The following is an 8,950-nucleotide window of genomic DNA, read 5'->3' on the forward strand; positions in this document are numbered from 1 at the left end:
TGAAGTCGACCTTATCTTTGTGTCGAGTTGGGAAGTTTTCAACGTCAGTCAAATGTAGTAACCATGACAATTTGCCCAAACCATCGTGGTGAATCGTGGTGTGGGCTGGAGTAGGGGTGGGAAACACTAGATTCAGAGTTCCCGAAGCAAGTGTCAGGACATGGCAAAAGGCGGGAAAAATTGGCGCAAAAAGCTGATAACGGGCTTGCTACGGACGATTCATTATACATATTTAAGACAACTGGAGTGTTTTGTTGCAGAGTTTCCGGTAAGTATTGCCATATTCATCTTGAATCCTCTGCCCAGTTGAATACAAAAGTGGATAACGTTTTATCCACGACAAATCCTTATCCAGTGGATGGAATCTAAACAAAAATAATACAGCGGATAATTTTAATAGATCCCGCGCTCGCTGGAATAGTGGTATCCCAAGCTTTCGTACACTCAGTGCCCTGTTGTTCAATAAACTATTATGCTGGATGTGAATTGATTAACTGTTCTATTGATTGGTTAGGTGTAATGCTCAAATATACCGAAAAGTGTTGAAGCGTACCGGCGATGAAGAAACCGACTTGTGCGTCCAGTGTTAAATAAAATGTCTACGGTAAGATACAAAATCTATTGGTAATATATAATCATGTACAAAAGAGGCTAAGGCCCATTGGTATAGTTTAACAATTATTCGCCGAAGGCGTTGCACTCAACCAAGATCTGGCGAGGGTTAACGTGCTAAATAAGAGCCTCACAGCAGCTCGGCTTTTACCCCGTTGTTCCTTGGACTGGGCAATGGAAAAGTACCTTCCAAGCAATTAATTTCGTGCGCCGGGGAAAGTCAAGCAGGTGACTGCGTACGGCAAACACGGGAATACCTTGGCACTTAAATTGTGGCTATGACAAAGGATTGTCTAACCAGGAGGAAGCGAAAGGATAAGATACAAATGTCTGACAATTTGCTCACAGGGTGTTCAATGATTGGCGCTACCCAACCGATAGGAGTCAGCGCTGATGCTTGCCTGTGAGTATAGATGATGTATGGGAAGCAGAGCCCTAACCTTCCCTAAAGACCCTTGCCCCCTCAGTAATCACCGAAATCTATCGGACGCGCTGACAATCGCTGGGTGCTATCATGCTCGCCACAACATTGCTTCGGGCGTGATAGCAACATGACACTAAGCATGCCATTAATGTTATACTCGTAGTGTTCAGGTTGTTCGAACTTTTGTTCAGGATCCATAAGGACGGAACAAGGAATGTTTAAATTAAAGGGCATGTTGATCCGTGAAGCGGCTCGCGTCACTGGCAGAGCCCAAAGAACAAAATGAAGTCTACTTGAAGATTTCCTGGCCAGTGACATCCCGAAAACACCAGAGCAGATCTGGATGAAGTCAACGGCGTTAGAATGTTGTTGTAGAAATCAGTCGCAGCGAGGAATACCTGGATCGAGTAAGGGCTACCATGGTTGCCGGTCCACATAGCTACGGTGTGTCAAACTCTTCCCCGTATCAAATTATTTTTTTATTTTTTTTCCTTTTTGAAAGGCATAAGTTTTCCTTCCAACAACTTCAAATACACAGAACAGGGAATCAGAGTTCGGAAAGCCTTACAGTATCGGAAAAAGTTCAACTGAACCAAAGTTGGGGGTGAAGCTTTCTCTTCCACCGAATAACCATATTAAAGGAGATTCAAGAGACCAAAGTCTCCAGCACTGCAAACCCAGCAAACTCCTTCCTCAGTGTCTCTGCAAGTCGGCGATTGCAAAAGAAAGCGTCCCACCAACTGCAGGATCACTGCAGCAATTTCATGCCAGCTCCGGAAACACACATATCATGATAGTGATACTGAAGGACGACGTTATCGAGAAAGGAAGCTTCAACACGTATTTCTGTGCTCCGAAGCTGGCTGCGGTTTTTAAGTCATACCATGACGTATTCTGGATTACAAGAACCACCCTTGATTGCGTGAAAACATGTGTACGCCCTGGAACAGAAACCCTTCTAGACAAAGCTATGATTCAATATGGAAAAAACAGGCTTGAGCAAGGCCCAACCGACCACGCCCCAACCATTGAAGCCCCTTCAAACGGAAGCAGCAGGCAGTCTGTTTTCCAAAGAAACCCAAACCCAATCCGTCAAAAAAGGGTTGGGCCTTGAAGAAAAGCAAGAGTCGAAAGCGCCTAACGGAGGAAACAAAAAGATTATCTTATGGCCACAGTTCAAAATCGGAGAGGAAACAGGGCATAAACTGGATCCCGTATCGGTAATCCAGATAGCAATGGAGAAAAGCAAAAAATGCCGATGTGTGCTCGTCTCTTCATTTCTGAAGAGTTTCTAACTTCTAGACAAGTGCGAGCTTTTTGCTTTAGAGTTTCCAAGAAAAAGTTTGTCCCAGATGAATTGGATACCAAGAAAGAAGGACGCCGAGATGAACAGGACGCTGCTGAGGCCTTAAGAGAGAGAACACTTGAAGAAGCCTGCAGTGACGTCCATGCAACTCTTTCTATCAAGCATCCCATTTTATATGGAATGTGTACAACCTATGCGAACTTGACTGCTCAGAACGAGAGTTGGGGACGGTTCTCTCCAAACAGATGCCTTGTGAGGCGAGGGTCTTAAACTATACTATACTGTGTGCTTTAATTTATTCATTAGGGACAAAAAAAATCACATACATTGAATATTTTCTTTCCAAAAAGACCATGAATTAGAAAACAAGAGCGCAAAGCACATGACCACTCCATTAAAAACTAAAATAGAAGGCACAATTATATAATTTGAACAATTCATAAAACGGGGACCGATAACCATTTGATACTGTTTTGTAGTATATTTTATTTCTCTCCTTTTCGTTAATAAAAGGATAAAGAACATGTCTCCAATGCAATGTAATCTAATGATCTATTATACAGTATGAATATCAACACTGACACAGTATGAAATACCAGTAAAGTTCTTTATACCTAATGCTAATTCATACAAAAATGATCCCTAGAAAAATCATAGTTTAAAGTGTCAACATTGCCACAAAAACACATTTACCAAGGAAGGATTTTTTTATACTTCCTAAACAACATTCTTCGTGTTAACTTATATTAAGAGATTTTCATAGATACTCGAAGTCGAATTTAGAAAGTGGGAAACCGGAAGTGAAGAATGTTTAGAACATTTTGTCACGCGATTACTACGGCACAAAACAATAAACTAAAAAAATTAACCTAAATTTAAAATAACTGTCACAATTTTCTGACCAGTTAATTTTAAAACTGGAGTAAGAAACTCCAAATGGGAAAGATTTCGCCTTGGGGGTTCTAAGCAAAAATTATGCTCGTAATCTTGGTAATTATGCAAAAATGATTGCGAGAAAAATCGTAGTTTTTAGCGAACTGTGAGTGTCAACAGCGCCATAAAAACTCATTTACCATGGGATTTCTTTTCATAAACTTCAAGCCCCATGTTTTAGCATAAACCTCTGTAAAATTCAAGTCAATCTGTTGTATCGGCCCGGTGAAACTTTCGATTCTTTATACGGTACTTTTTGACTCATGAAAACCACGTCTTTTTGAAAAATATACCAGAAATTTAGAGTTGATTGTAAAAGCCTGAAAATCTCCCTGAGATACAAATAGATATCATACTTGAAGATAATAAAATCAGAAAGATTAAATACAGCTTATTCAATTTTCTAGAGATCGACAAACTTGCATAATTTTAAGCTATCAAATAAGCATATTTACCCTCTCTTGCAAAAATGTCAATTTCTCCCCAACGAAAAAATATTTTTCAAAACAAACTGCACAGGGGTTCTTCTAACATGATAGGGTATCAAACTTGAAAGTATGAGCAAAATCGATTTTTTCACCGTTGCCACAAATATTTGATATTGTCTGGTTTTACGGACATTGGCTCTTAACTTCACTTAAATACAATATTTTTTTTGCGCATGCCATATTCCGGGCGTGCATAATTCTGGCGCCGACTACATTTCACGTTTTCAGGTAGAACAATTCAAGCAAATTTCGCCCGAAGCCAACGTTCTGCCAACAGCAGTTCCTCGCAAACCTCCTGCCGCAGAGTTGGTCCCTACGCTAAGGGTCTTGTTAAATTCCGCCCTGTAGTCGGGTTCTCGTAAGCTTTATCAGCGAGCATTCTGTTTCTCCGGCTTTAGCCCTAACTACACCTTTGTTAGCCCTTTTTGTTCACGCTCAGAAGCTACCCCCCGTCAACCATTAAATCTTATCTGTCGGCCATCGGATATGTGCACAAGTTGAAAGGTTTACGTGATCCTACGAGGGCTTTTATCATTGACAAGTTGTTGACGGCCCTCAGTCGTCAAAGCTCAAGTCACATCTGGCTTCCAATCTCAAGGCCAGTTCTTCACGCGCTCGCAGGTTCACTTAACCACAACAACTCTTCGGCCTTTCACCGTACTCTTGTTCCTACTATGTTTTTAATAGCATTTTACGGCTTTGTTCGAATGGGTGAGCTGGCGGCCAAGAACACGAATTCTGGTGGTTCAGTAATTCAATTCAGTGACATGCTCTTTCTCATGCACAATGGAAACATTCACATGCTTAAATAACTCTCACAAACTTTAAACACAACACGAGCAAACGCCCATTTGTAGCCTAATCGAGTGAGAAGACTCTGCCGTGTTGCCCAGTGCAAGCGATGTTGGATTATTGCAAACTCAGGGGCACCCAAGCAGGCCCTCTTTTTTGTCATAGCGACACCAGTCCAATAACAGTGGGTCATTCAATACCGAACTCCATCATTGCTTGTCTCTTTATGGGCTTGACACAAGCAGGTACAAAGGTCATAGCTTTCATATAGGAGCTGCCTGTCATGCAGCTGAGAAGGATTCTCCAATGCCCAAATTCGGACGCTTGGCCGCTGGAAATCCGACGCTTTTAACCCCGACACCTTACACGCTAATTGACTTGATTTGAATTGCTCCTCTTCTCTAGTCAAGTTAACGAAGAAGGTCAGATATTGCACTGCTTCTTCATAGACTGATGATTTTATACTCATTGCTCGCTTAGTGGCGATAGCAATTTATTCATGAAACTAAGGTGTTCGAGAGGGCCAGTTGGCGGACTGCCTCGATCTTTATCTCCCGCCTCTACTCTTTAGGTCTATAAAATTGTATTTTCGATAGATTTAAATGTCTGTTTGTGTGCTTTTAGACATTCTAGACAGAGTATGCAGGAGGTCAGACATGGGGCTGCTTCTCCATTACCTTTGTCTTTATCTAGACATTGCTAATCGTTATCTCTAGTTGCACTAGATAGACCAATGCAGAGGGTCAGAAATGTGTCTGCTTCTCCACTGGCATAATTTAGTCAGCATAGTCTTGTTGTAGTTTCCTTGTTTTGCTATTGAGCAACATTATTAGAAAGTGTGTATTATCGCCATTATCGTCCAAGTATTGCAGTAGGTCAGTTTCATAGGGCTGCTACTCCAATGCCTGTTGCGTTCTTTTATTTGACTATCTTTCAGTACTGAAACCAACTTAGTTTATTGGTTTTCATTCTCGAGAGCTCGGCTGGTGTCTTGGTGGGGTTGCCACATTCTTGTGGCGTGTGGCAGATTCTTGTCCCCACCGTTCCTGAAGGATGTTAATTAGTTAGTCTTTATCATTGGTTTCAATTAAAACGTCACGCTTGTGGCCATTTATCCCAAACAGTTGAGATTCTTGCTCGGGTCATCTCTTCAGCAAACCAGTGCGCCACCATGCGGAGCTCTCGATCGTTTTCGTAAATTCAGTTTGGGAAGACTCGCAATAAAAATCCATTGTTAGGGACTAATCTGTTGATCCACAAGCAAGTGAGAAGACAAAATTATAATCAGTTCAAGTTTGTAACGTCAATTGACTATCGATCAGAATATGTTCTCTTAGTAATAGCTCTTCATCAAAGCAATGACAATTACAAAAATTTTTAGTGTAAGTTTGAATTAAAGTAATTTAAATAATTATTACATTTCATTTATTTTGAATTCAAAATTGGCACCAAAATGTTTCTGTTTATATCCTCATAATTAAAAAAGATGTTGACAGTAACAATTGAAATACATATAAAAAAAATTATCATGCTGAGTTTTTTTATTCTTGTATACACCAAGGAAAAACCATGCAGGTCTAAAAAATAGCCATTACTACTTGATGTGATACATGCAATACAGGCTAGTGTAAAGAATAGAGCAGGCTCTTCTGACATTTAATATTTCAGAGCAATGAATCTTTACATGCAGACAAACAAACAAACTATAGTAGACTGTAATAATAATAAACTATAGATGGAACAGTAACTTGGGCCTCTCTGTTTGTTTAGCATTTAGAGTTTAACAAACAACAACAAATAATCTAAGGAAACAAGGCCTAAAACCCAAATAATTTCCACCAGGAGCTGGATATGTCACTCTAATCATACAAACTACGCACAAAGGACAAACTTGCCTATTTCCTTTTCCCAGCCTATAAACATCTCCATAAAATGTACTGACCACTTTGCGGTAAATACTGTTATTTGTGCTAAAATCCATGTCATCAGCTCAGATATTGCATCTAGCCTTGATTGCAGCTTCTAAGACATTGCTGTCTAGACAGAGGTTTTCAAAAAGCTGGTAAGAAGTAATACACAACATTTCTGTTCTTGGGGATCCTGCACTGGAACACAACGGTTACAGGTGCGCCAGTCGGGTAAATTTCCAGACTCTGGGTCCCCTCGCGGGTCTGCAGGGTCTTGAACTTCACTCGTTATGTTCTTTACCAGTCCAAACTTCCCATTCCCTTTGACAGAAGGAACAATGGCAAGTTCGTCTTTGTTTTGTGATGGAGGGCATACAAACACCCGACTACAGGAGAGTTTGAGTTCATCAGAACAAAAGATAAATAGCAATTCGCTTTGTTCGTAATTGCCTGATTGATACAACTCTAAACCATACCTTGATTGCCTCCACTGACTGCAGAATTTCGGCATTGTGTCGGTCAAATGCACTGGCTGGTAAATTCTGGGTATTATCGCGCTCAATTGCTTCTATCCATCCATTTTTGCAAGAGAGTTTACCCTTGCCACATCTACAATTCACACCGCATTTCTAGTTGGTATTACAATATGGACAACCTGCTGATCATGCTGTTTTCTTCCAACTACGTGTTGTTTTGCAAGAACAGGACTGTGGAATGAGATATATATATATGGCTATGCGACAGGAAAGTAACAAAAGATAACACAACGCAATTAACATAAAGAAAAATATAACAAACGATATTTCGAACCACTACCGTTTCAGCATGTGCATCGCCTTCATGTTCATTTAGCATATTTTGAAGCAATTCATTCTCCACCACAAGAGACCCATGGCAGTTATATCTTACTGGCCCCTCCTAAGGACTAATAAATTGATGTCGACTGAAATTTCCAAATCCTGGTCCATTTCTTCCTGAAGATCAGATGCCATGTTTGTGGGTTAGAATCAGAATAAAACACACATCTAACATCCGGGTCGTTCCGGTCAGTGGAGATGAATAGCGTGGTGCATCATGGTAAGTGACAAAGGGTCTGAAAATAACGATGTAAGATTCCACTGTCATAGAAAGTGCTCGTTTTTACGAAGTTCAGTAATTTTCTTGAGCATGACACGACTGTTAAGATGGGAATTTACAGTCGTGCATGCCATTTCTGTTTTTCTCTTAGCTCCCCACTGTCATTAGGTGGTAGGTTGTTTTTCTGCCCACGTGGGTCAGGCTGACTGTTTTCATTGCGACAGATAGGCTCGACTGGTTTAGGTCAATTATCCTCTGTTTTAGAATGATAACCAAAGTAAGGTCTTCGCACCGCCTTCCCATGTTATTTTAATTGAAGAAAGAAAAACTGTTGCAGACCAGACAATTAAAATGTCTCCTGGTAAGCTGAATGGCTTTGTGATTATGTAGCTAGCGGGCTTCTCTGAACCACATCCAGAATGGATGGCAACAAAAAAAAAACTGTGACCACTGAGATTTCTGTTTCTGTTGTTTTCTTATTTTGTGGGGAGATTCCTTTGAATTTTTGCAATGTCTTGTTTTAACTAATCTATGTGCAGTTAGGGGTGGTAAGGAAGTGTTCTCCAGCTTTCTAGAAGTGTCGAGGACAGTCAGCTTACTTTCGCGATGTGTTTTCTACATACTGAAATCCTTGCATGTAACACAGAAGAAAATGGGTTTTTCTGAGAACGCCTTTCATCAGATTTTCATCCATTCAGCTTAGTCAGCAAACACAATTTGCCTTGCCTTCAGGGAATGAATGCTAACAGCTTTCAGTCGGATAGAAACCCCAACGCATAATTTTGGTCTAAAGTTTCAATTTCAAACCAATCCTCTTGCAAAGTCTGCATTCTTGGAAAGGCCTATTGATCTGAACTTTTTGGCAACAACGCCTTTTTCACTGCCATTTTTTTACCAAACTGTACAACCACTTGTGCAATCTTACAGGATGTATCTAGTTCTTGCCAAGGTAGTACAGACCATAGCACTGTGCTGAGCCTTGTTGCAAGTACGAATCAAAACATTCTCACAATCAATCTAGTTTGCTTCTTCAAGGTAACACCAACGGTATAAAAAAAAGTAACCTTGTTCAATGTGAGGTCGGCGAGCTGCCAACTGAAAATGAAGCGAGTAATAAACAGAAAATTAAAGCGAGTTCTACATTTGAGGCTTCTATAAGCGATGTCAGAAAACTTGATACTCTATTTTCAACCAATTATATCGAATGCACTGAACTTCGAGAATCCGGTTCCACAGACAACGCATCTGGCCAATCTATGGTCACTTGCAAAGAGAAGAAAAGGAGGGCGAGTTTTACTCTTCTTGAATCAGATGTCACCTTGCTTCCGTCTCACTTAGCTGAAGTGGGCCAGTTACATTCCGTTAATCTCAAGTTTGACCATGATGGTGGGCCTTTACAGAGTAGTACCTT

Source organism: Montipora foliosa, chromosome 6, assembly GCF_036669935.1.
Source record: "Montipora foliosa isolate CH-2021 chromosome 6, ASM3666993v2, whole genome shotgun sequence".
Classification (NCBI taxonomy): domain Eukaryota; kingdom Metazoa; phylum Cnidaria; class Anthozoa; order Scleractinia; family Acroporidae; genus Montipora; species Montipora foliosa.